General features: G+C 37.0%; 1 long non-coding RNA gene across 2 annotated transcripts in view; it reads left to right on the top strand.

Moving 5' to 3' along the window:
- The window catches only part of LOC134578641 (uncharacterized), a 55,329-nt gene that overhangs the window by 12,269 nt on the left and 15,792 nt on the right, over positions 1-27,268 (top strand). For both annotated transcript variants that reach the window (XR_010086115.1, XR_010086114.1), the window contains one exon: positions 4,858-4,913. This is a non-coding gene — a long non-coding RNA (uncharacterized LOC134578641). The remainder of the gene's footprint in view (positions 1-4,857; positions 4,914-27,268) is intronic.

Here is a 27,268-nt window from a genome sequence, read left to right as displayed (position 1 = left end):
TCCAAGTCGTGACTCCAGAATTGAGTAAGGAGAGCTGCTTGCGTCACAATTCACTCAAAGTGAGCTGGAATCGTGACTTTCAGAGACATCCCTTCATGAAAAGAGAGGTCCAATGAGAGGCAGGGAATGGGAGGGTGATGGGGTACCATAGGACACCCAATGAGAGGAGAGGAGGAGAGGGGGGCACCTGGAGTGGAATACCAATTTCTTCCTCGTTTTCTATATTGCCACCAACAAGTTGGACACTGTGGAGCAAAGGGTTAATGCATATAGGAGATCGTGACCCTCCCACTCACTATAATAACTTATATAACATACCTGGAGCTGGTGGGATTGTGGAAATCAAATAATGTGCATGGCACTCAAACTGAGGAAGTCTCCTGCAGAATGGACCTGGAGCCATCAATCAATCAATCAATCAATCAAGTAAGTGGCTGACGTTTGTTTCGACCTCTGTGTAAGGTTCTCCTGCTCACTCATTGATACAATGTGTCTAGGGTGCATTAATGGAGATCTGTTCTTAAAGATTTATTCTGCAATTTGTGAAAGTTCTATTATAATTATTTGTATTATTAATAATCACTCAGTTCAAGTAAGTACTTCATCATTTGAGTGTCAGAGTGGATGGAGAGGGCACAGTAATGGGCACCCCATCTATGAAGCTTGCAAAGGGTTAAACCAGCAGCTTTCTGTAACTGTCCAATAGGTATAGGAGTTATGGATTATGGATCTATCAGCTTCTGTTTTTAATGAAAAATGAAACCATGCTGCTCTGAGATTCTGGTTTGGAATTCTGACATACACATCAGTTCTATGTATTTAGGTATATGCAGCTTGGAGATAGAAGGGGAGGTGGGGAGGGGTGAGTTAGGGATGTAAATACAAAACCAGCCGGTAGGTGTTTTGTTTCAATAGAGTGATGCTTTTCAGACAGGGAACTCCAAGTACAGAATATATATACAGGCATTCAAACTAGAATGTCTTTTTATGCACTCACATAGAACATCAGACAATGGTAACAGGATGGGCATGGGAGATAGGTCACAACTGGTCACAAGGGGACCTTTAACATGGGATAACATTAACATAGTACATATAGAAAATATCATTGACACACTGTATGTGTGTGTGTTTTACTTTGTACATCTACATGTGTATATGGGAGGATGTTTGCATGCATGTGTCATTCTGAGTGTTTGTGTGTATTTAAATCTGTGTCTGTGTGTATATATTAAAGCATTCACTGAAGCACCAACACACACCCTTCTATATCCACATACACAAACTGTCACTGGTACCCCCATCTTAAAATAGAACCCCACTTTCTCCCCTCAGCTTAAAAGAATGAGCAGCCCCCCATTTCTGTGCAGCCTCCATAAAGGTGTGCACCTGTACCCCTTCCAACACAGCCCCCCTTGTCTTGAGGAGCATTTATTGAATCATTAGACATGGAAATGTCATTTTTTTTTCTCCTCTCCTTTTTTTCTCTACCCCTTTTTTCGAAAAAGAAAATGGGGATGTGAAGATGCAGCTGATTGGTCGGTGACGATTTTGGCCCCAGCCAATGGGCTCCGTGACTGCTGTGTATTTATTTAGTGCTCAGGGGGAGAGTTCCCTCTTTACGCAGCGCTCTGTCTGGGCGCTGGTGCGTTCTGCCCGTGCTCTCTGTGTGCTGTGTATGGAACGTTGGGGAGCTGTCCGCCGCCACTGGTGCTGAACAGCCGCCTCTACAATGAGGGCGCCGCTGGCTCGCCGACCACACGGCTGGCTATAGAGGGGGATTTCGGTGGTCATGGCTGGTGGTCGGGTGGGGGGGAAGCACGGCTGGACGGACACGATCCGGAGTCCAAGGGCTGCTGGAAGCGGAGTTTGACTCAGTTCTTCTCGAATCTTTTTGCGGTCTGGGCTTGCTGTATGTCAATACCTAGCCGGGAAGCCCTTACCCCAAAAAGCATTTGAGGAGGACGCATTCTTCGGCGGCGGTGGATGAAGCAGAAGAAACCTCAACAATCTCCTGATCAGAGAACTATTCGTTAGGCAACACCTGATTGATACACCCCCTTATCTCCGTCCCTGTCTCCCCGCTCTCCTCCATTCCCCAAATCCAATTGTACGTTCCACCCATATACCCTCACCCACGGTCCAAGGCGCGCTGTGTAATACGAGATTTAATAAAAAGACACTTTTCTTAAACCAGGTCTCGTAGTTTTATATGAAAACTATGCACCCTAGAAATGCCCCCTGGAAGCTCAGAAGGTCCCAATCCGAGGGTCTTCTCCAAACAGAGCATTGATAATAACTTTTTTTTATGGGGGATGTGGGGGGGGGGGGGGGGGTGCATTCAAAAGGTGAATGGAATAGGTTTTTGGATAGGGGACGACGTCATCTTTAACCCTTACTGGTCTTCCCCTCTACCCAAATAAAATAAAGTTCGTGAGAAAGTTGTTGCCCCCTCCCCATGTTCCGAGCGATAGGCAGCATCTCCAGCTCTTGGTACCGATAGCATTGTCTGATCTGCCTATTCTGTGGCTGGTGAGATAAAATAGGCAGATTGTCTATTGCAATTTCTATAATTGGGGGACCTGTGACTCCATAAGTTTGATGTGTTAATGAAAGGGTGGACTTGGCTAGTATTGAAAATGAACCAGTGATAGTTGCAGGGGAAAAAAAGGCCAAAATGAGAGTGCAGCAAAATAGGACTGTAGGGTTACCGTCTAGCCAGTTATGTATGTTATCATTTTGGGATATACCCCTCACGGCAGTTAAAAAAAAAATCCCAATAAACAGTCTGGTAATGGGTAGGGGGGTCTTGGGAGTAAAGGGGGAGGGATTGAATTAGCACATTTTATATGAGACTCTGATAACGTCTGTGCTAATTCTTCAAATACTGACTCCCAAACAAAATTAAACTTAGAATCCAGCCCCCAGCTCACACTCATCATTAGAATACTTTGTAATTACTGACTACAGATCAAGAGACAATTACCTGTCTGACAGTCTTAAAGACATAAAATAATAGTCGGTTGCATAAAACTTAAAATGGTGAGTGAGTGAGAGGCTGTGTAAGTTAACCTGTGTCTTAAGCAAAACAGTTAAAAAAAATTAAAAAAAATAATTAAAAATTTATTTTGTCCCTTGCTTTGCCATTAGGAGGGTATCTGGCATTTTTCTAACACATTAACCCAGAGACAGAAGGCAGGGATCAGAGCAGGAATTGGCTTACACTTCTCCATACACCACATCAGCTTCACATACACTACACACAGGAAAAGTTAATAGTTTAGCAAAGACAAAAATCATCAAGGGGTATCTTTAGCACCTTCTGAAAGGGTAAAACACCCAGAAAGTAAAATGCTATAAAATTGACAGAAAGCAAAAGTTCATTTTATTTTTTTATCTAACAATCCAAATTGCACATGCATTTTGACAGCAGATTCCTTTAAATGCCCCAAACGTCCAAATACCCTGAAACACTACATTCTATCAGACAGACTGCCTTCTACTTAACCTTTTATCAAACAGGCATGTACAGATTTCAAGAATATGTGCTTAAATTGGAGGAGACCCCCTCTGATTATCTCAGTGATGCTGAACGAAGGTGTGAAGGACTTACCTGTGATAAGAGATTCCTTTTAACATTGTGCCTGTCAAAACTGAACTTCATCGTTATTTGTAGCCTCTAAGGTTGCTATTAATAAATATTACAGTTCCTAATTTTGGGGAAAAAGAGAGGGTCACTTTCCTTCAACGCCCATTGATTAATCTCCTTTTTCTTGCTTGGCACCCTACAATTCACAGAGGGGTAGAGGGTGAAGGGGAAACAGCAATTGGCTCATAAAAAAGGTTCTGTATTTTTTAAGGTGTTAGTAATTTTTTTTAAGTAACTATCTGCAGTTAATAGTGTTGCAATCAGTAACACTGAACGCTCAATAGCTGAATACAATGTAACGTCAGAATGCAGGAATCCCCAATAAAGCTCACACTGTATGCTTGGCTTTGGACTTGGCTTTGTACCTATATATATGAGAATAAGTACTAAGTATAATCATCTTCTACAGCAATCATTTATGTGTATACAAATAGATAGGGGTTTCCCAATACCTTACAACCCAAATTGTATCTTTTTGTGTTTAGTTTCTCTTAATTTAATTTGGGACTACAGACGATCTACCTGTTTGAACATGACATTTTCTGATTTAAATTAATCCTATCGTGTATACTGGATGTTCATAGATAAATGTGCTAGTCATTTTTTAGAATGCAACTGCCTTTGTAATCCTCCTTAGATAATGCAATATGGAGGATCCTATAAGATGAAGTGGAACAGTAGGGGACATAATAAATACTAATACTATATACTTACATGATCTATACAATGCTAATTACAGTTGATTGATTTGGGATGACACTTTTGTTTGTTCCACAACCATATATATTGCCCTATGTACTTCATATACTCAATACCAATGGCCTTGTATGTAGTGATGCATTTCGGCTTATTGCTTAAATAATTGGCATTATATCATTGTGTTTATTTGCTAGTTAGACCCCTTTGTACATTGTAGGTATTAGGTAATGTATCAATTCCCCCTCCCCTCGCCCCCCCCCCTTCCCCACTATATATTACAATGTGACAAAGGGAGCAAGCTGGTGCATAAATATAATATTTCACAGTCATGTATGGGGCAAAGTTCTAAAATTGGAGCAATAGGCTAGAATATTCTATTGGTTTCCATGGCAATTGCTGAAGTTTTAGAATTTTGCACCAGCATTGCTACTACTGTAATGTATATATATATATACTCCTGTGTATCAGTTTAACATGTGATTATATTCTCTGCATTATTTATATTTTAGGTTTAGATGTCCTCCTCTATCTACTAAACAGAATACAAGCATTGAGGCTCCTAAAGGTGAGATATAACGACCCCATTCACACGTTAAAAAAAAACAACGTTCGAATAGACACAGTACATAGCCGTCTGAATTAACCTTTTTGGAGAAGAGTGCCTATCTGTTCCTCTGCTAGTCTTCTTTCGATTGCTATGGCCTAATAGGTATTGCAAAACTACAAGTCCCATGATGCTTTGCCAGCTGTAAAATTGCTCTGTCATCCTTGTATTAAAATACATTAGGGTTAAATATAATTCTCAGTCATGCATACCTGATTCGGGGTCACACAGACCTGTATATATATATATATATAAAACACAACAATTTCTGGCACTCATGCCAAACAAAAATAATATTTATTGGATAATTTTACATGTCACAGCATCTTGATAAAGACCGCTAGACGGTCGAAACGTTGATTTTTATGCGTGTTATTTAATATATTTTTTTGATTCACCAAATCCTCTCAATTTGTTCTGTTTATATATATATATATATCATTATTTTGTCTGCTATGACATCATTTTTTTGAAGGGGTGAAATGGCTTGAAAAGGACTGGTTCACAATGTTTTGACAAAGTGTCATTAAATGGAGCGTTTCTTATGACATAATAGTTGTATGAGCAAGAGATGATCTGTGATATTCATCAAGGCAGCAACAGGTCATGTCGAGGTCTAAACTGCTACGTAAGAAGCTCTCACCAAATAAATTCATGAAGAATGTGTCCCATACATGTAACATGTTTCCACAAAATTGCTCTTGTTGTCTTGATAAATATGTTCTTCTCAGAATTATTGTCTCTAAATGGAGAATAAATAGTTAAGACCATTGGGGCACTATTTTTAATTAGGTGATGCAGTGGTCTGTATACGTTTGTAAGGATGTATAGGACTATATAGCTGTAGGTTGGTGCTATAGAACAGTTAAGGCCCTGTACAGTTTAACCCTTTAAAGATCTATGCTATGCGGGTCTGCACCTCTAGAATTATCTTATCTTTGACTTTCTTAAATGGAATGCCTCACTCTTTTAATGACAGGAGGACCGCAAAGAAATTATAAATAAGCAGAAAATGTCTTGATGATATACTACCATTGGGGTCCGGCAAATAATTGTGGTCCTTGAGGGGTTAATATATATGGGAGACACTGTGGGATTTATTCCCTAAACAGTGTGTTGTGGTGTCTTGATAGCCGACTTACAAATTTGAAGTCAAAAGTAACCAGCTGAAAAAATAAATGTTCAATTAGGCTGAGTATGAGGTTTTTTCATACTTAACTAGTTTAGGTTATTTTAGCAGCCCAATCCTCCAAAACTAACGTCACTCCCCCTTGCCAAGGCGGGCTGACTTACAATTTTTAAGTCAAAAGTAGCCTGTTTAAAAAAAAAAAATGTTTAATTAGGCTGAGTGTGAGGTTATTTTATACTTAACTATTTTAGATTATTTTAGCAGCCCAAGACTAACGTCACTGCCCCTGGCAAAGGGGGAACACTTGTTCCGGGTTGGCTAATGACGTCCCAATTGCGCAGCCTGAGGTGGCGTTACACCTCCAGCAACAGAGGGGTTAAACTCTGTATGTGCAGCTATCATAACGAAATTCTGCACATACACACTCCTGGCACCCTGACCTCTTCAAACGAGGGAAGTGTTCATGGGGCTTGAAGTAACCCTTTACATTTCAAGAGAAATCAGAAATAATTAAAGTGTAATGTTCCACTTTGTGAGACTTTAAATTTAGGAACAATATATAACTATCAGCTACATTCTGTGTTACAGAGGTTTCTTGGGAGCAGACTGAGATTGAGGGCCACTTTGGCTCCTCTCTTGCAAAAGCAGGCATTGAAATTACCGTGTCTGGCAAGGCAGGGCTCAGCACAGTGTCACATATAGTTTTATGCCAGTCTTGTTATATCTAGTTCACCAACCTATTGGCATGGCAGTCCAGGTAGCATCGCACTGTTCTCAATGAATCTTTGAGTACCTGATGGGTGTGTAATGCAGAACACACCCCCATAGCAATCGATGTGGTTATTAAAACTGAGACATTCAAAACTATCTTGCTTGGAACTTAGATACCCCCGAGATACCCACACAATTACAATATATTTACTGTGAGGATTCACTAAACAACTGGGGTTTATTCACTATAAGGAGTCGACAAAGTCAAAGTTAAATAGCTATTTATTTGGACAATTTAGGCCTACATTTTGCAGTTCCTTTGTCAGATCTCCACATATCTCAATTTAGTGGTGAAACCTAAATGAGTTGCATTGAGTTGGAAATCACGTTACAAAGTTTAGGTTTATATAGTCTGGAGAAGGTTCACCAATCCAGCTTTTGGCCTACATTTTTTACATTTCAAAACTCACCGTTTTGTGAGGTAGCTCAAAATACACACACTATTCAAAAATAATAAATTTGCCAATCCATTTCCAATTAGATTATTTAAGTTAAAGTGGAGGAGAAATCACAACATTCTCTAATTCTGTTGTTCTTTTCCCCTGACTTGTGTTGGCATTAAATGTCCAACTCTCTTGTTAACAACTCACTCCCCCCAGAAATTGGCCTGCTTAAATTCACTAGTTTGAGGATCAGTTACATATATCATGACGTAATTGCATATATCACGGGGTGTGGCTTGTAAAACAGTGAATGGTTGATAACAAACATGTGTCGTAATCTATCGTAACAGTATAAATAAGGAAGTGGACGGAAGTTACCTATTAAGTCCAAAATGTAATTGTCGGACAATGCCATGTGTGAACTTGAAGTCTAACTAAGTAGAGGTTTTGTAGACACAATTTCAGGCCAATATTTTAGTATCTACCTAGAGACTGTATTGAGACCATATTGACACCATGATTATTGTTGCCCATCAGTTGACAGATAAACGAAGCTGTTAACTATCACCTACTAACAGACACAAGGGTACACAGTGTTTGTGTGTTTATATATAGGTCGGATTGTGCCAAAATCTAGCATAGTGAGTGAACCTAAAAAAGGACATAACATAAGTTGGACTTCATAAAATAGATTGTAAAATAAAAAAGTATATATATATATATAGTATAGATATATATTGTGATTGCTGGTGGCGGGGTGGGGGAGATAGCCATAATGTGGAAAGGAAAACAATCCGGACGGTGAGGGAACGTGGACCAGCATACAGAACGGCTAGTGGCAGAATTATGTTTTGAAAATTGTTTACTGCTTTATAAATTTAGGTAAACACATTTTTCTGTATATCTCAAGATACATGTTGTAGTGAATACTTAAAGTAACACTATAGCATTAGGAATTCAAACCTGTATTATATTGCTATAGTTCCCCTGTCCAGTGGTGTGTTCTGAATTAGTGCTGCCCTAGGCATAACTAAATGCGACACCCCCTTTAACTAAATTTGCCCCACTAATTTGTGTCAAGGCCTTTTTTTTTGACTGACAGACACACACACACAAACAATGACAGACACACACACTGACAGACATACACACACACTCACTGACAGTCACAAACATACTCACACACAGATATTTTCTCATACACTCATCAATTATTAAGATCTTTAATAATTATCTAAAAGGACATATCTCCCTCACCACCCGGCTAGAATATTAGTACTTTAACACCTAGGGGGGCCCCTAAAGTGGCAGCCAGCTCCTGCCCCTCCCCCCCCCCCCCAGGACACAAGGCAAACAAGACATTTGCCTGGGCACTTGGTGTGGCATTTTTTGCCACCCCCCTAAAAGTGCCGCCCTAGGCAAATGCCTTGTTTGCCTTGTGGTAAATACAGCCCTGCCCCTGTCCCTAGTGATATAAAGGTCTCCCCACTCGTGTGCAATTTAAATTAATACAAATGTTACTTATCTTTTTCCAGTGCAGAGGCTACCTAGGCATTGCTCACCTCCATGCCTCCTGCAACGTCATTTTAGAATTATGACCTACTCTTCAATGGCCCAATCCAACGAGGAGCATTGGGGCCATAATGTGAATGCGCAATGCTTTTCTATGACCTTCCGTGTCACGTGAGCATTAGGAAGCCACTATAGGTGGATTTAACCCTGCAGTGTAAACAGCTCAGTTTCTAAAAAAAAAAAAAATTTGCATTGTTTTACATAGCACAGTTAGACTTGTCATTTCATAGTTAGCATGTCCAGTAGACTTGTCATTCCATAGATGTAAAAATACGTCATTCATTTTTAATTGGCTGACAGTTACCATATAGCATATTGCAGTGATAACAAAGCTTGGCATTCCAAAATATTTAAGAAAACGTGTTTTTATTTTACCAAAAATCATTGGTGTGTCTGCCCCTATGAATGAGCTCCCATCACCAATCACTGTGATGTTGTGCACTGCAAATCCCATCATGTGCAGGCTGACCGAACGCTGGCACAGCATTGTGCGAAACGTAGTTCACAAATATTTGGAGTGCCAAGAATTGCATATCACTGGTATTTAGAAATATGAAGGCACTATTTTACAATTTGTGCACTGCTACCCAACATACCGAAGTTAAGAACTTATTGTAGACTGCAATTTACCAAGTAAAAAACTAAAAGATGTGTTGTTTTCTCTTTGTAATAATTGTCACTCAGAATATGCCTATTATGTAAACTAATCCTACCGTATACATTGCAAGCTGTACAGTAAAGTGACCATAAATCTCTCCAAAACTACCAAACCCCATAATATAATATCTGTATACTTAAACTCTGAACAGCTTATTCGTTAAGTTGTGGTGAATTGAACTAAATTGCATGAATTCAGTCTAAATAGCCAAGCTATGACTATAGCCAAGTTGGGGGATTTTTCCAAATCCGGTCTTTTGGCCTTCATGTTGAAATTCAGGTTTACTTTCACTGCAATTCACAGTTTAGTAAATTAACACCATAGTAACTATAGTCAATAGGGCTGTAAGTATAAATAAAAATATATAGGTATACAGAAATACAGGGTCATAACGAGAGATTTACCATGGCAAATCCGGTGCTACACTAGGAGCAAAGTGCTAAATGTTAAGCCACATTTTATTCATTTCCATGGTGATTGCTCCTTATTCAGCACTTTGACCCAGATTAGCACTTCTTTTTGAATTGAAAAATCTCCTCAAAGTTTCTTTATTGAGAAATATTGCGTACGGAAAATTAAATGAAAAAAGATGCTCCAATACAAAGAAAAATTCTCCCATTAACCCATTAAAAAAATGATATTATAGTGAATTAAAGAGATACTGGACTGGGTCATCTATGTTAATATTTAAAGGGAAACCCGACTTGTAAGCGACATTCTTAAAATGTGTCAATGTTTAAAAGACGTCATGTAACCATTTGAAGTGCATGTGGACTCACTTCACTAGCTTGCAATGGGTCAAATAACTACCAGCCCACTGCTTTTACCAGGTTTACCAACTACAGCCCCCCGACCAATCTATGTGTTTTAACACATTGCCTTTGATACTTAGTAAAAAACCCACACGATTAAAATTATTATTATTTTTGTCATTTTTTGCATTTGTATGCTCCTGAAACTGTAGCATGTTATTCTGACATAGAATTATAACTGTTTGTGTGTCAAAAAATGAACTATCTGTTGTTTTGCATTGTGCTTTTGCAAAATGATCTACGTATTAAAAGAGTGAACATGTTGGGGTTCATTAACTAAACAAGGAATTGTGGAGAACTGACTATGGACTCTTTCGGCAGTAGCAGGTGAGATGGTAAAACAGATGATTGGAAGATACTTCACATTTGACTACTTTGTCCAACGATTTTGCAATTCCTTCATCAATTTACCACAATTCATGGTTTAGAAAAATGCGCCTCGTAGTTTAACAGTCAAACAAAAAACAAAAAACAAAAGTGATGTGAAAAACATCCCATAGCCTATTAATAGACATTTATTCTTGAATGAATATTCTATAAGCCCTGAGTTATATTTTAACCCCTTAAGGACACATGACATGTGTGACATGTCATGATTCCCTTTTATTCCAGAAGTTTGGTCCTAAAGGGGTTAAACATGTTCACAAATTTTTTTTTATCAACCAGATGATGGCAAAAAATGCAAAACTACAAACAGAGCCATCAGCATGTAAGTTAGAGAACCATGATGCCTCTGCATGTATTCACTAAATAGTAAGTTGCATGGAGTTATCAGCTGGGCTGGAATTTTATTTAGCTTATTCCATTAACCCCCTGTTATCTGAGAGTAAATAGGAGCATCTAATGAAGGTGAATCCCATAAACTCATTAGAGCCCATGTCCCTGTACATTGAATAGACTGTAATCTATAGTCTGCAAAGGGTTGGAGAACCTCGACTGATCACCTAGTCCGACATGTCACCAAAATTCACCGTTTGGTGAATTTTCCAGGAGCAGTGTGTCAAACGCTGAGAATTACTCCTATACAGAGGAGGTATGTTTATTAAAAAAGTACACAATTTATTGAAGACTTTTCACAATTTTAGGATCATCTTTTTAGACAATCAAATGTTATTATAAAATTCATTAACCTGTAATATTTTGGAACTTAGCCTAATACTAAAAGCAAATCGTCATGGGCTGGGCAGTGCTTTAGTCCAGTTTATTCACTAAACTATATTAAATTATACATTTTGGGGAGGAAATTGCTGATGTTGAAAAATGTGGCTATTTTGGCTTGCTGTTTGTAACCCCCTTGCAAATGATCTAGCATTTCTGCCTAACCCCAGTCAGCTCTATTTCTTAGATGTAAACATCCCCTTTCATAGTCCAGAGAAGAATTTGATTGATGATTTTATTTCCAACCGATTTTCCCAAAAATTGGAAAATTTAAAAAGGAAACCTGGCAGTACGCAAACATTAGCCACGTTCAGAATTATCCACAATACAACAAGTCAGATTAGACGACCACAAGATCCATATACCCAGCACAGGCCCCAATGACAAATTAACCAAACGGGGACAACTTTCCAAGTGAGCTACATTTTCAGTTTGGCCATGTTTGCCTGATATTAAATGTTAGGTATTGTAGAATGTTGTCCACACAATTTTGGGGGGGGTGACTCTGCATGCGACCATTCACGTCTATTACAGATTTCCTTGAATTGCAAAATTTTGACAAAAATTGATGATTTGTGAAAATTCTCCAACTCTGCTTATGTCACAGTTTGGCTATTTTTGCAAAAAGAGAAAAAAACGAACCCCACTCCAATCACATGAAGACCTGGGTGCTAAACTGGACCAAGGGCCAGCACCAGCCACAGGGAGTAGATATCAGTGGTAGAAAGAGGATCCAGGCACCCCCCATTTACTGGGACAAGTGAGACACCGCAACATTTCAACCCCTGAAAGGTTCTTTGTCAAGCCAAAGACAAATACCCTTTCAGGGGTCGAAACGCTGCGGTGTCTCACTTGTCCCAATAAACACAGTTGAACATACTTGGAGTGCCTGGATCCTCTTTCTACTACTGATAGCTTGCCTAATTGTGTCTGAATTTTGCAATTCAGTCTCTAATGTACTACACTTCCGTGTTTAGTGAATAAGTCCTTAAATGTATTTATACTAGTGAGATGGCTTAGTGGATAGAACTCCAATTTCAATCACCACCATCAAGCTAGTTTGATCCCTTTGTACAGCGCTACGGAATCTGATGGCACTATATAAATAATAAAATAATAATAATAATCCTGTCACTCATGTGTTTTTTGGGTGACAGAGTTTTCGTGAATGACATCACAAGCAGAGGATAAATAAAATGCATATATACCCCTAATTATACAGACATTATAAATGAAATAAAAAACTTGACATTTTTCACTAAAGCATAAAAGTGTCCCTGGTTTGTGCTAACATATTTAAAATGTTGTAATCATATTTAAATCAAACATTTTACATAAGATTTTTTATATCTTGTATTTGGAACATAATGTAACATTATCTGATATAATTCAACACACAGTCCTGTCCACAGTGGCTGTTAATAAATATTTGCCTATGTTTTGCTTTTTACTGTATAGTAACTAATGAAACCCCTTTGTTAATAGACACTAATGAATAAAAATAAACTGACAAAGTTTGGTTCTGTCGAGAACCTCAAACATCTGTGTATTTTCCTTTCATCTAGATGTTAAACTTTAAGTTTGTCCACATTCTAGCCAAAAGCCATAAAGTCTTTAAACTTTTAGATGTAGTATAACTTTGAGTCTGTTAAACAAAATGAAAAACAACCTGTTTTTTTTAAATTAATTCTCAGTTATATAGATACATGTTACATGCACCCATTGAAATTCATGCACGTCACAACCTTCAAACCGTAAAATATTATTATTATTACTATCATAATTATTGCTTTTTTTTATATAGAGCCAATGTGTTCTAGAGCAATCTGAATTGACAACAGGCAGGGGTTAAATTAATATAATATATAATCAGATAAAAGATTATAACAGAAAATAAGACCCCTGTTTGTGAGCCTAAACTTCTTTAAATAAAGTTCACAGCGAGACACCCAGTGAGCTTACAATCCAAAGGAGAAAATATAAAGTGGCACAAAAGGATGCAAGTTTTTATCAATATAATAAATATTAGAATTGTGTGTAATAAGGATCTATTATGTGATAATAACACTTTGATCACAGTGAATGGAACAAATTAAGGAACTCTTTAGGTCACAAGTAAAAGATAACATTTAAAGAGACATTATTAACAGCAAAACTACTATGTCTAAGTAGAATGGTTTTGATGCAGAGACCCCTCTGTTTTTCTGTTGAAATGTAAAACATTGGTGTTTCAGAGAACTGGCAATGTTTACATTTGTCAGAGAACATGCCTCTACTTAGAAGAGCTTCCTCTGTATGTGCTTCATCTTTGGCGTCATCACTCACAGCATGACGTCCGAAATGTTGCTGATGTTTGTCATAGATTTGCTTCTCCGAGAAGCATCTAATTGGCGGAGTGCAGCCATTGGTGTTCATATGCCGTATGTCCTCAATGCTTCCCCATGATAAGCTTTGGACTCGTCTGAGCTCTTTAAACCCTTAAAGGGATTCTATGTGGAGAGGGCTAATGCGCATGAGCGGCAAGCCCATTAGTCCCTCCCAATAAGCATTGCTTCAGTGCCTCCATATGGGGATTTTACTAACACCGGATGTTCCCATGCAGAGCATGAAGACGACCAGCGTCAGTTAGGAAACCAAAAAGCGGTCAGCCACCAGGAATTGCCTCTAGGTAGTCTTAGTCCTACAATGTAATCAATGCAGCTTCTTTAAACCTGCAATGCTTTACATTGCAGGATTACGTGGGACAGGGACACTGCAGCCAGACCACTTCAATAAGCTGAAGTGGTCTGGGTGACAATTGTGTCCCTTTAACACCATCGGGTGGGCTGCCTGACAACTGATCACATGACAAGGATCGTCGTGATTGGCAGAATGAATGCCTGGGTTGTCGGGCAGATCCCCCAACAAATAATTAGTGAAAACATTTTGTCCACTTTTATTATAAGCCTTTGCGAACGTCGGTTTCGGCACACCACAACCGACTTATAGACACCACTACTTTCCTCGACTTTTGTCCCCGACCACAAATATATATATATTTATTTATATAATCAAAATACACTTAGAATGAAAATATATATATAATTTCATTCAACATGTATATTTGTGTATTAGTTTTACATAATTAAGAGATTTAACAAATACTACTACACACTAGGTAAAGAAATCCTATGTTCAGCCAGTAGCAGTTAGGATCTTTGCCAGCTTAGCTGCTATTGGTTACTCAAAACATTCAATTTTAGAACACTGGCATGTTAGTACAGATTTTTTATTTTTACATGTATCCATAACGCTGTCAATCACAAAACCTCATATTGCAGTGAACTGGAAATCGAATTGCAAAATTCATGCTAAAATATCCAATCTACTGCTATAATTAATTTGCAGATTTTTTTCCAAATCCACTATTTCAGCCTGACTTTTGTAGTTCAGCAAATAAGCCTCATTATGTAAAGAGTAAAAGTGCAATGAAACCACGGAAATATAAAATCAGTAAAGGTAGGAAATTGGGTTAAAAATCCAAGACCAAGAGTCTATGTCGTGATTATAAGGTACCTCTTATGCCATTATAATAATCTGTTTCCTGCTGCCCATATCCCAGCATGAATTGCCTGTTTATATAGCATCAGTATCTCTACAGAGCCCTACTACCACTAAGTAAGGCCTCGATTTAACAAGCTTTCCAAATGATTCAATGTGTCAGAAAAACTTTACAAATGACTCATCTACAGAAGTCACCATTAAAGTCTATGTAATTTTTTTTGTACATAAATCAGATCGAAAGTTTTTCTAACCGTATAGAATCATTTAGAAAGTTTATTAGTTTGAGGCCTAGGTTAGATACGTCATTCCAAAGAAGGATCTCTAAGGACCAGGTTATTAAAACCAGCAATGGCCCTTGATCGTTAAAGGAAAATATTTCTTAATTAAAATGTGTATTGGTCAGTAGCGGAACTACTGTGTGCCTCCACTCTGGGGGGGGGGGGGGGGGGGACCCATCAGGTGGCCCATGCACTTTGTGCTACCCAATGGGTATTGCTGAACAGGGGCCTAGTCAGGTGCCGCATTATTTAAGTGTGTGACCAGGCCCCTTTAGTATCGGATGCTGGGAGGAAGTGAGAGCTGATCACTTCCTCCTAGCTCCATAGACAGAGCCTGTGAGGCAAAAAGGTAAAGGAGGAGACAGCAGAGGCAGCAAGGTGGAGAAACGCATGTTAACAGAAGGGTGGTTGCAAATATATAAATTATAACATGTATGTGTTTGTAAGTTTTTCACTGTGTGTGTATGTGTCAAAGTGTGGGCATGTGTCAAGGCATGTGTCCATGTGTGTCTGAATGTGTGTGCATGCATCAGTGTTTTTATGTGTGTTAGTGTGTAGGTATATCAGAGTATGTATGTAGGAGGCAGTATATGTGCATACATCCCAGCAATGAAACACCAACTCAACATGCAAACACACCCCTGCAATCAAACACACAGATTACATAAAAACACACCCCTGCATTCAAACTCCAAAATTATACACAAGCACACCCCTTCATACTACACACAAATGTACCATTCGAACACTAACACTACCCACAAAAGCACACCTGCATTTAAAAGCTAACACTACACACAAACACACCCCTGAATTCAAACGCAAACACTCACACAAGTACACCGTTCCAATGGCAACAGTATATGCACACATACAATCTGTACAAAAACATTCTTACATTCAAACACACAAACACTGCTTACAAATTGCAAATACAGCCCTGCAAGGAGGGGCAAATAGTAGCTCCCCAGCTGGCATAGCATTGGGGTAATTGTACAACAGATGGAGATCTACCTTTTGGCGACTCTTGCACTACAGAGGGGGCAAAAAAAAAGATCTTGCACCAGGACACTCTCTACATTAGTTCCGCCACTGGTTTTGGATACAAATATCATTCCACTTTAACACAGTCCAGATTTAAGTCAGTCTCTATTTCAATGTTTTGCATTCTTAGTCTGCTGATCTTGTGGCATTAAAAGAAAATGTTATATTTTGCGTAAAAAAAGTATTTTGATAACTTTTCACAAAATGAAAGAAGACTGTGAATTATTTTGTAGCATGTGCTGCTGCTTTCTCAAGACCAACAGAGATTGACTTATAGCTCCTTGAGATAAGAAAGTTGCAGCAGAAATTTGTGGGATCATAATGTTTCCATCTCAAAAGTGGGTACATATTATGATAGAGGAGGAGTTATATATTGTCAGATAAGTGCTAAAAGGGACACTCTAAGCACCAAAACAACTTTACCTTATCAGTTTTGGTGAATAGATCATTCCTCTGCAGCCTCACTTCTAAATTCCCTGCCATTTAGGAGTTTGTTTGTGTTTATGCAGCCCTAGCCACACCTCCCCTGTTTGTGACTTACACAGCCTCCATGAAAAAATGTTTTCCTTTTCAATCCGATATATTTGCATAGTTTTTTTTTAAACTGTATCACACTATGTATCTGTTTTGTTTGTTGTAGATTTGCAGCCGTATGCCAAACTTCTCTGTTATCTTATATTTCTGCTGTGTAAAGGTCATCTTTTCTGGGTAGTGACCTGGGAGGCTGTCGCATTGTATCTTTTGAGATAAGTATCAATTGATACTGTTTTTCTATATTTGCATAGTGTATTTACTTTAGAGGTTTTTAACCTCCTGCTCTGTTAATTAAACTTTAATCACACACAGAAGGTTGCTGAGGACTCTATCAAACAATTAACAGATCAGGAGTTTCTAAACCCACTGTACAATAAAGGAAGTTTAAAAATTAGATCTCCCTTTGAAGGATGTGTATAGGGAAGCTGTGCTGTCACATGCAGAGGAGGTGTAGCTAGGATTGTATAAACAAAGTTATTTAACTCTTAAATGACAGAGAACTGACCAATGAGAGTGCAGGGACAATATCTATACACCAGAACTGCTTCATTAAGCTAAAGCTGTTTTGGTGGATAAATGAACACTTTAAAGGCAATGTGTATGGGTTAATACTGTTTTATAAATTCAAAACTATATGGACATGTATAAGAAGCTGCTCTGACAAGCAAGTATTCTCATGCACTATATTTTTGTTCAAAATTTTCTATGGTACGTTCATCGATTTTCCAGCACCTTACATAACAGCTTCCCAGCATTACTGAATGCATGTGGGGTACAAGTAAATTCTGGAGCAAAATTGTAAAAAATTGAGCAATCAGATGGAATATTCCATTGGATTCCAAGGCAATTGCTCCTCTCTTAGAATTCCTCTCTTAGTATAATGCACATACTGAGTGCATGTAGCTAACTGGCATTATACCTGTATATTAATGCTATTTAGATATCAATTGTTTCTTAAATTTTAATTTTAAGCATGGTGACACACAAAAAGACAATGCATATTGAGTAAATCACAATGTACTAAACATATAACATATAACATATGCAATGAATGTTACCCCAGTTTTTTATAATTTTTTGATAGAATGCCGATAAAGGCCAGGAGCCAAGATATGCTTGTGTTATGATCTAGTAACTATAAACGGGAGATAAAATGATAATCAGATAACTAACTAATAAACTTACTGTGTATCAGTTAACTAACTAATAAACTTACTGTGTATGATACCCCTAACCAAGGTGGCAGCAGGGGGAGAGGTATGGCAATCTGAGCCAGAACAAACCAAGCACCTTGGTGCTTTAACTTTAAGTCCGTCCTAGACGGTGAGATATACCATTGGTCGGGAGAACGTTATCTGACAATAAAATAGTATGTAAAATAATCGTATAATAAAATCATATAATAAAATCTTCAAGTATCCTAAAACAAAAATTAGCCATCTGTCATTAACTCAATTAACTGTGTTGCCAATGATTGTACTACAGAAAGCAATTCATTTTATAGGGTATATTTTTTATTATTATTATTTTTAATGAGCCAACAATAACCATGTATATTTCACAGAAATAAACTATGGCTTCAATGTGCAACTGTCACCTCAATAAATGCCTTTGAAGCAATTATTAGAGTGAGTATTGCAGCTGAGGTAAGTTTAAAATGTGCAAAGGTTATCTCTACTTCATATATATGTCTAGGGTGATGTCATAATCCCATGATGCACCTGGTACACACACGTGCACTTGGGCATCTGCTGAAAAATGCTGTAAAAGAGCATGCGCAATCAGGCATCATCAAACATATGCCCTCACAGGTTGAGAGAAAAAAGGAGAGCAAGGAACACTGCCTATAAAATATATACGTGTGTCCAGAAAGATAAAAATAAAAATAAAAAATATATTTATTAGTGAACAGGATACAGAGTGAGTATTTCGTATATCCACTCCTAAACCGTCTGTATAAGTACATACAGGGGCATACGGAAGTGCTATGCAGAAATAAAAAAAGGTTTAAAAACGAAAATCAACAGCATTTGAGACACAGTTTTTCTTAGGTAAATCTTTGCAATGTCTATATTGTCACGACTGATAGTGCTTTTAACAGCTCGTATACTTATAGAAAAATTGCTTGTCTATAGCTGTGGTCAGCTTAAGTTAATCTTAGCAATGTCTATATTGATACGACTGGTAGTACCTACAGTGGTTCGTACAACTATAGAAAATTGCTGGCTATAACTGTGATCAGACGGCAGAAAACAGTATTATCAGAGTGATGTTTCTGCCGTTGTGATTAGTCTCAGTGCTGTCCTGGAGTTATAGAGTACTGTCTATAACTGTGGTCACAAAGCAAGAGACCGTACTGTCTAAGTAGTATCTCTATTGTAGTGACTAGCAATGTCTCAATGTAGTCTTTTAGGTCACAAAAGATATATTATCTGTAACAGTAGTTAGGACAGGAGACAGGTGCTGTCTAAATGCTGTTTTAGAGTTATACTGCACCGCAAGCTATGGTCAAAGTATCTCTTATTTCTGAGCTGCTAACTCCTCAGGGTAGTAAATGTTGTAGGTCACCCTAAAATCAGTAAGGAGAAAAAGCGGATAATAAGATATATATATCTCTGTGCCTTCAAGGGCACCTACCAGATAGGAGAGCTAACTACAGAGAATAGAAAGGTACAGGAGGAGAGAGTTATAACTGAATCAGAGGTTAGTCGGATGATAAATGCTAACTGTGCCTTCAAGGGCACCTCCCTTCAAAACAACTCACTAGCTTGCGTCTAGATAGTTAAAGTATAACCGGTGTAACAGTGTAAAGTCTTGTCAGACTGACCCTCCCGATTCACCCACAGCCTATATATGGTTGTCTTTTCGAAATCCGAGTATTTGGAAAAATATTAACTGCTGGTGCAGAGAGGATTATTAGGAGGGAACAGAAAAACCCCGACGCGCGTTTCGCCGGTAAGGCGGCTTCTCAAGGGGAACGAGATCGTTTTCCAGCGGGCTATTAAATAGGGCGCCCAAACCTTTAATTGAAGTCACAAGAACGTCGACGTCATCAATTAGTTCTGACGAAAGACGGTGGTCCGGAGGGGCCATTCCCCTCCGTCTTAATTTAAGTTTTGCAAAGTTTCACAGAAAGTGAAACAAATATGTCGGCATGTATCCAGTGATTGGATACACAGTGTCTGAGAATAGGTGACATGCTCAAAGTGGATAACATGTAAAGGAAAAATATTTTCATGTATATTTTATTGTCAAAGACAGTTCAGATTATTGTTCTATTCTCCAAAGTGTTGGCAAAATATTCATATTTACTTAGCATAATAAGCGATATTAAAAAGCTTAAACAGGGGATAACTGGATCTGTTCCCTTATGTTGGATGCTAGTGTTGTAATGGACATATAAATACATGTCCAGTGTGTAACATATATATGAATATATCAATAGACGTTCATATAGTATTGACGATTTCTGCAATATCTGGTGATTAGAAAGAGTATTAATACTCAAAGAATATCAAAGATGGGTGATAAACAATTGTTATTAAGATTTATATATATATTTATTGTTCGTGAAGTGCCAGCCATGATGACAGAGAGAGCTTTGGTTAGAAAAAGAGAGAGAGAATCTCTCTGAATGGGAGCTTAGTGTAGCTAATGTATGAAGGGTGTGTAATTAAACTCCTCGTTAAGTCCCTGGGGGGCGAGGGTTCTGAAGGAATATATCCATTTCGATTCTTTTTGTAGTAATTGTTGATTGAAGTTCCCTTTCCTAGGGTTAGGAATCAGCTTCTCGATAGCCTGCCCTCACAGCACCCATGGACATAGCGCTATGGGGCATAAATTAATTGAACATGGAATGTTCTGGTTGAGCCAGGACATCTTGACACACAATTTAAATAACAAAAAATTTTAAAAAAAAATCAGTTTGACTGAGCTTACAAAGCCTTAAAATGTAAAAATAAGACCAAATTATAATCAATTAAAAAAAATAAAATCTCAGCAGCTGTAGACAATCTGGGTATTTCTGTACAACTGTTTTGACCTAAATTGTACAAGTCACATGCCACCTCGGAAAAAAAGAACTTATCATATTTGGATACTGGGGATGATTTATCAAAGTGTTCTGTTCTAAGAATTGGTGTATCAATGTAAAAGAGATGGAGTCACCAATAGAATGTGCCTGCTGGTTCTCCTGGTTTCTACGGTGATTGCCCTACTTTTAGTAGCTTAGACTACTTTTTAGACCAGAACTACTTGATAAGTCTCCTCCATAGAGCGCCAAATAGTGTAAAAGATTAACAGACAATCATAAAGATATTATTTATCCTTGTTTCAGGCATTGTCAGCATTTCCAAGCAATGGAGGGTCATGTTGACAAATATCTTTACTGGGTCAAATCAAAGTCCTGTTGATGTTCAGTCTAAAAGAGGTGACCAAAGGTAGACTACCAATGGTTTCAGAACTACATCTCTGATGAATTTTGATAGCCTTAATGAGGTAAAAATATCATAGTCATTGCAACCCTAATACAGCTGGGAGTCTTGTTTTGTCTTGCCCTGGTATAGAGAGTAGGTGAGTTAATGTTGTGTGTTAATCGGGTAGGTTTAGAGAACACATAATGTTATCTACCGCTCCATGATTTGTTTTAGTCTGAATAAGCTCTTGTACCGACTGAAATTGTAACGATGACTCATTATATCAAGGCATATGTCCCTTAGAGTCATTACCGAATGTCATAAATTATTTTGGCCGCAAATACGGATAATGAATTAAATAATATGCATCCCAGATTTTGCTGAACATTTATGTAGTTGCCAATATTTACTATTTTTTACCATTATTATTTTCTCAATTAGAACTTTGCTATGCAGATTGTAATGTTGAACACAATACTCTTTAATTTAATTAATTTATAAAAGCTTTCATTGCATTTTTGAGAATTTTTAAAAACATTTTTGTATTTTTGATTTAGTGGTTTCTTGCCAAAAATATTAATGCTACCACCCTTAATATATAAATGTATTTATTATCTTCTCCTTTTTAGTATGTGAGAGCTATCTATAAGCCCTTCCTTGATGATAAGTTAACCAAAATATTGATTGTTTCCAAACTGCTTGGTTTAATTTTATACATTGATGACATTTTTTTTTCCCATTTTTCCAAATTCTCATTAATTTGGAGAACCGTCCATTACTTATAAATGCATATTTAAAATAAATCTAAATTCATTCACAAGTTAATACACTAGACTTTGTAGGTTAACTGAAAAGCCAAAGTTTTTTTTCTGACTTGGCTAGTTTTATATATATATATATATATATATATATTAATTGTCAATTTACAATATTGTACTTTTTTTTAAAAAAACTAAAAACTAAAACCAAGAATATGAAAGAAAAGTTTTTATATATATTTTGTGTGTATACATATATATATATATATATATATATATATATATATATATATTTATATATAACGTGTTTGTAAATAAATTATGTGTGTTTGTACTGATTCAGACACATTTATTTTTTATAAACTTGCTTATATATGTTAAATATATCTATATATATTCCATGATGTAGATAGATAAATAGACAGACAGACAAACTGAAAGGGATATTTTCATTATTTAGCTATCAATACATGTATTTTTCATGTAATAAAATATTACTTGAAAAAAAATAAATCATAATAGTGAGTACAATAAAATTATTTAAAAAATAAAAGTTATATAGCACGATATATACACTTGTCTGATGGAAATACAAAATGATTCATAAGATCGTAAGAAAAGTATGCTACTCGTTCGTGAATGAAAAGGAAAATTAACCATTTAAATGCTGACAGACACAGAAGACCAATAGCATTAATTTTTTTTTTCTCATATCCTTAGTTTTTTTCATCTTTATTAACATTTACAAGTTTATTAAAGCAATGTTAACCCCTGATGTTTAAGAACATCACAAGGAAGATTTCTAAACTTTTTTATATTGCATATTTAAAATCAGTTAGTATGGCACATGATATAGAGGTGGCAATTTTTTTTAAAAAACTTTAATTTGGGAAATCCCTCGAAATAAAAAAAAATGATAAAACAGCACAACATTTTTAATTTTTTAAAATTAAACCTAATCAAATAAACAGAAATGATTTTATTTCAAGGACTCCATAATTATATAACATCATTGTTTAAACATCAAAAATATTTATTTTTATTTTATATTTATTTATGAATCCATTTAATATATTTGTGAAGAAGATTAGAGGTAAATCAAGAGGAAAAAGACTGTAAAATAAAGATTATTGGTTATAGATAACTTTCTCTAGCATACAATAAATAAATACTTTGTGATATAATTTTTTTCGGCCTTGTTCTATTTTATATATATATATATATCTATGTTATCTACGAAATGGCCAATCCAGTCTATTTTTTTTTAATTCAATGCAGGATAAAACTACAGAGGAATTTATTCAGTAAAAGTCATTGATACATAATTGCAAAATCTGCTCTATAGATTGCTCCTGACTTACGTGAGTAACATGTTTTGACCGATCCAGTAATTTCCCCAGTTTTTTTTAGATTATTATATTAAATTATTCCTATTAATATTTACCATTAAATGGTTATCTAGCAATTTTACTAATTGAAATAATTTTAACTGGTCTAAACTGAATTACCAGTGCTAAATGAGTCACTATTTTCATCTCCAAAACTGGCCTACAGACTATCATAGCGAGGATCGAGAAAAACAATACAGTAATAAAATATAATTTGAAAGGATTCACCAATTATGGGATATTGTATGCTAGAGAAAGTTATCTATAGCCAATAATCTTTATTTTACAGTCTTTTTCCCTTGATTTACCTCTAATCTTCTTCACAAATATCGTTTGTACATGAATGCAATTAATTGTTCAACAAGACATTTTATCTTCAAATTTGAATTAAAACCTGTGTAATCAGTTTAGGCAAACACACAGACAGACATACAGACAGACAGAGAGATCAACATGCAGATATACATGGTAGATAAATAAATAATATTACCTTAGAAGGAAACAAATCAGCTTGAATATTAATTTATTGATTAGAGGACAGATGATGAAAATACAACACCTATGCTATGACTAAAATAAAATCACTATATCGTATTTTTTTTTTCTTTTGGTAAAAGGAACATGTCAACATATTTATTGCCTTGCATATAATGAATAATTACAGGTCACTTTTTTTTAGTGATTGACCCTGCAATACCTCAGTCACCACATGGTGGCGTTATTGCACTTGTCTCACTGGCCCATATCCAGCTTGGCTACACCAAGCCCTTTGCCCTTTCAGGCCACAAGATAATTCATTATACCTTATCCAGGTATTGCACAATCTAACAGACACTATACCACTTGATCCCAATCATATCTCGTGCATGTCCAACCTTCCTAGTAAGTGCGCTAATACTATGAACGCAACATTATATTTTGCACCTATAAATTTCTTGTGCATTTTTAAGGACATCAACTGTACATGATATTTTACTTAGAGTCACTCAGGTCCAGTCCAAATGGTACCCCACTTACTAACACTACTTCTAGTATCCCTTTAAAGGTTAATGGTACTTCCTGTCCTTTTTCAACTTCAGGTCTACTGTGACTGCTTGCTCTATGATCATGGAGTTATGACAAAACTTGCTTTATCCATTTTCTATTTACATACTGGACCAGGCTGGCCTATGAGGAGATCATTTCAACTTTATCTGTCCAATATAGATTTGATAGTGTTTGAGTAGGCCTTCAGGACAACGACTTTCTTTGTTTTCTTCTGCCTTATTCAGGTTATCCATCCCAATACAGCGGAGTGTAACGTACTCAGTACAGCCAAGATTGCTAAAACCATGATTAAGACTGCCAAACCCAGAATGACCAAGAGTGTCAAGGAAATTATGTCAAGCTGCCTACTACAATATTATCCTTGACAATGTCGGCATTATTGACCTCTCAGTCAAGACATACTTTGTACAATGTGTTGTTCCTACTACTGGTCCTGTTGCCACCATGTCATAGTCCAACCAAATACAGCTCTCCAGCCTGGCTCTGCAATGTTTGGTTGGTCTGTTGGGCATCATCAAAGTCCAATTGACCACAAAATATCAATGACTGAACATACAGAACATGCATGGTTGTTTAGGTGAAGACCACCCTGGCACATCCAGGTTTTGTTTCCCAGTATCCAATATCAGAACCAAGATGAAAATAAACATTTTATCTAAAGGGCCCTAAAATTAGAGCCACCCATAACTTTGACTAGGATTATATATATATATTTTTTATCAATTCACCATCTGTCAGTGTCTATATTAAATTATATATCAATCCCTCTATTAATAATTAATCTACTCCTCTCTCTATTTACAATATAGCAGTATATCTATAGTCTTTACATATAATATGTATCCCTCCATTCAAGATAATAATTCAAAATACATTTTTAAAAAAGTAATATATATATATATATATATATATATACATAGATAGATATTTTATCAAGCCTTCTATTGATAACCTATTATTCATGTACATATAAATTATATATATCCACTTTATAATCTGTTTATCTTTCTAATCATAATCTTATGTATATATTAAAAAAATTAACTCTCCAATCATTTCCTTCAATCCTGTAAATTCTATCACAATGTAAGCATAACATATAGCCTATGTATCAATCCAACTATGCATTATCACTTCATCTATAATAACATTTTTTTTTATCAACCCACCCATAATATATCAAACCCTATACTCAGAGCTTCAACTATACTTTAATTCATAATCTAGGACAGGCTCAGCAACCTATGGCATGTGTGCCATGCATGGCACTCAAGGTTACCAAAGGCAAATAGGCACTGGACTTCAGATATCTGCTAGTGCAAACCAAGTTGTTATTGTAGGAGGTAAGGGACAATCCTCAATTTACGCATTGCATCACACTGAGGAAGTAAAGTCCAATCACTTCCTCCCAGCACTTGTGAATGGGAATCCACATTGGAGTAGAGCAGCTCACTGCAGCTTTCACAGCTCCTGCCCTTGATGTGTACCCGGCCAGCCTGGTTCTCTTTGGACCTCAGGGAAGCCAGCCACACTGCTAGATATACACACAGCTGCAGAAGAAGCTGCCCCCTCATATAAATCTTATAAATAGCTTACACACAAACACACGCACAGTCCCCACAAAGACAGCACCAATGACAATCCACATACATGCACACAGTTGCACAAGCAGCCTCTTATATGCAATACCAGAAGCAGCCCAAACATACACCACCACCAAAAACACAATGTGACAATATAATAGCTCATATACGCACAAATACAACGCTACAAATCAGCTGCAGCACCCATAAATAACGCACGCAGAATACGGCAACATACTCACCTCAGTTTTAAATAAAAGGACTTGCACATTAAGGACAATATTTTGTTTTGGCACATTACTACTAAACGGTTGCCTACCCCTGATCTAGGATCTCCCTGTTCAGTTTACTAATACTTATACATCTAAAATCTACTAAAATATTATTTATAATCTATAAATATTCATATCTAAATTGATATAACGATTTATATTATAACGATACATATTATTGCTCTGTTCATAAGATACATATCTACATATATATAATATAATATCATTGTGACAGAGGCTTTCAGAAGTTATTATTTGTTAAATAAAGGGAGGCTAGAGTCACCAGAACAACTACAGCTTAATGTAGTTGTTCTGGTGAGTATAATAGCTCCCTTCAGGCATTTTCATGTAAACACTGCCTTTTCAAAAAAAGGCAGTGTTTGCATTGCCCCTAGGGATACCTCCAAGTCATAGGCATGCGCAGTCTATTGCACAAACACACATCGCATGTATATGTATGTATGTATGTGTATATATATATATATATATACACACAAACACATACATACACTGCTGTGTGTGTGTGTACTGTTAGTGTGCTGTGTGAGGGTGTTGTGTGGGTGGTGTGTGTGTAAGGGTGCTGTGTGTGAGGGTGCTGTTAGTGTGATGTGTGTGTGAGGGTGCTGGTAGTGTGCTATGTGGGTGAGGGTGTTTGTGTGTGTGTGTTTGTGAGGGTGCTTTTAGTGTGCTGTGTGTTAGGGTCCTGTTTGTGTGTGAGGGTGCTGTTTTGTGCTGTGTGTGAGGGTGCTGATAGTGTGCTGGTAGTGTGTTTGTTAGGGTCCTGTTAGTGTGCTGTGTGAGGGTGCTGTTTGTGTGATGTGTGTGTGTGAGGGTGCTGTGTGTGTGAGGGTGCTGTGTGTGTGAGGGTGCTGTATGTGTGAGGGTGCTATGTGTGTGAGGGTGCTGTGTGTGTGAGGGTGCTGTATGTGTGAGGGTGCTGTGTGTGTGAGGGTGCTGTGTGTGTGGGTGTG

Source organism: Pelobates fuscus, chromosome 12, assembly GCF_036172605.1.
Source record: "Pelobates fuscus isolate aPelFus1 chromosome 12, aPelFus1.pri, whole genome shotgun sequence".
In the NCBI taxonomy this organism is placed as follows: Eukaryota; Metazoa; Chordata; class Amphibia; order Anura; family Pelobatidae; genus Pelobates; species Pelobates fuscus.
The sequence above is the reverse complement of the archived record's forward strand: the minus strand, read 5'-3'. Positions and strand labels throughout refer to the sequence as shown.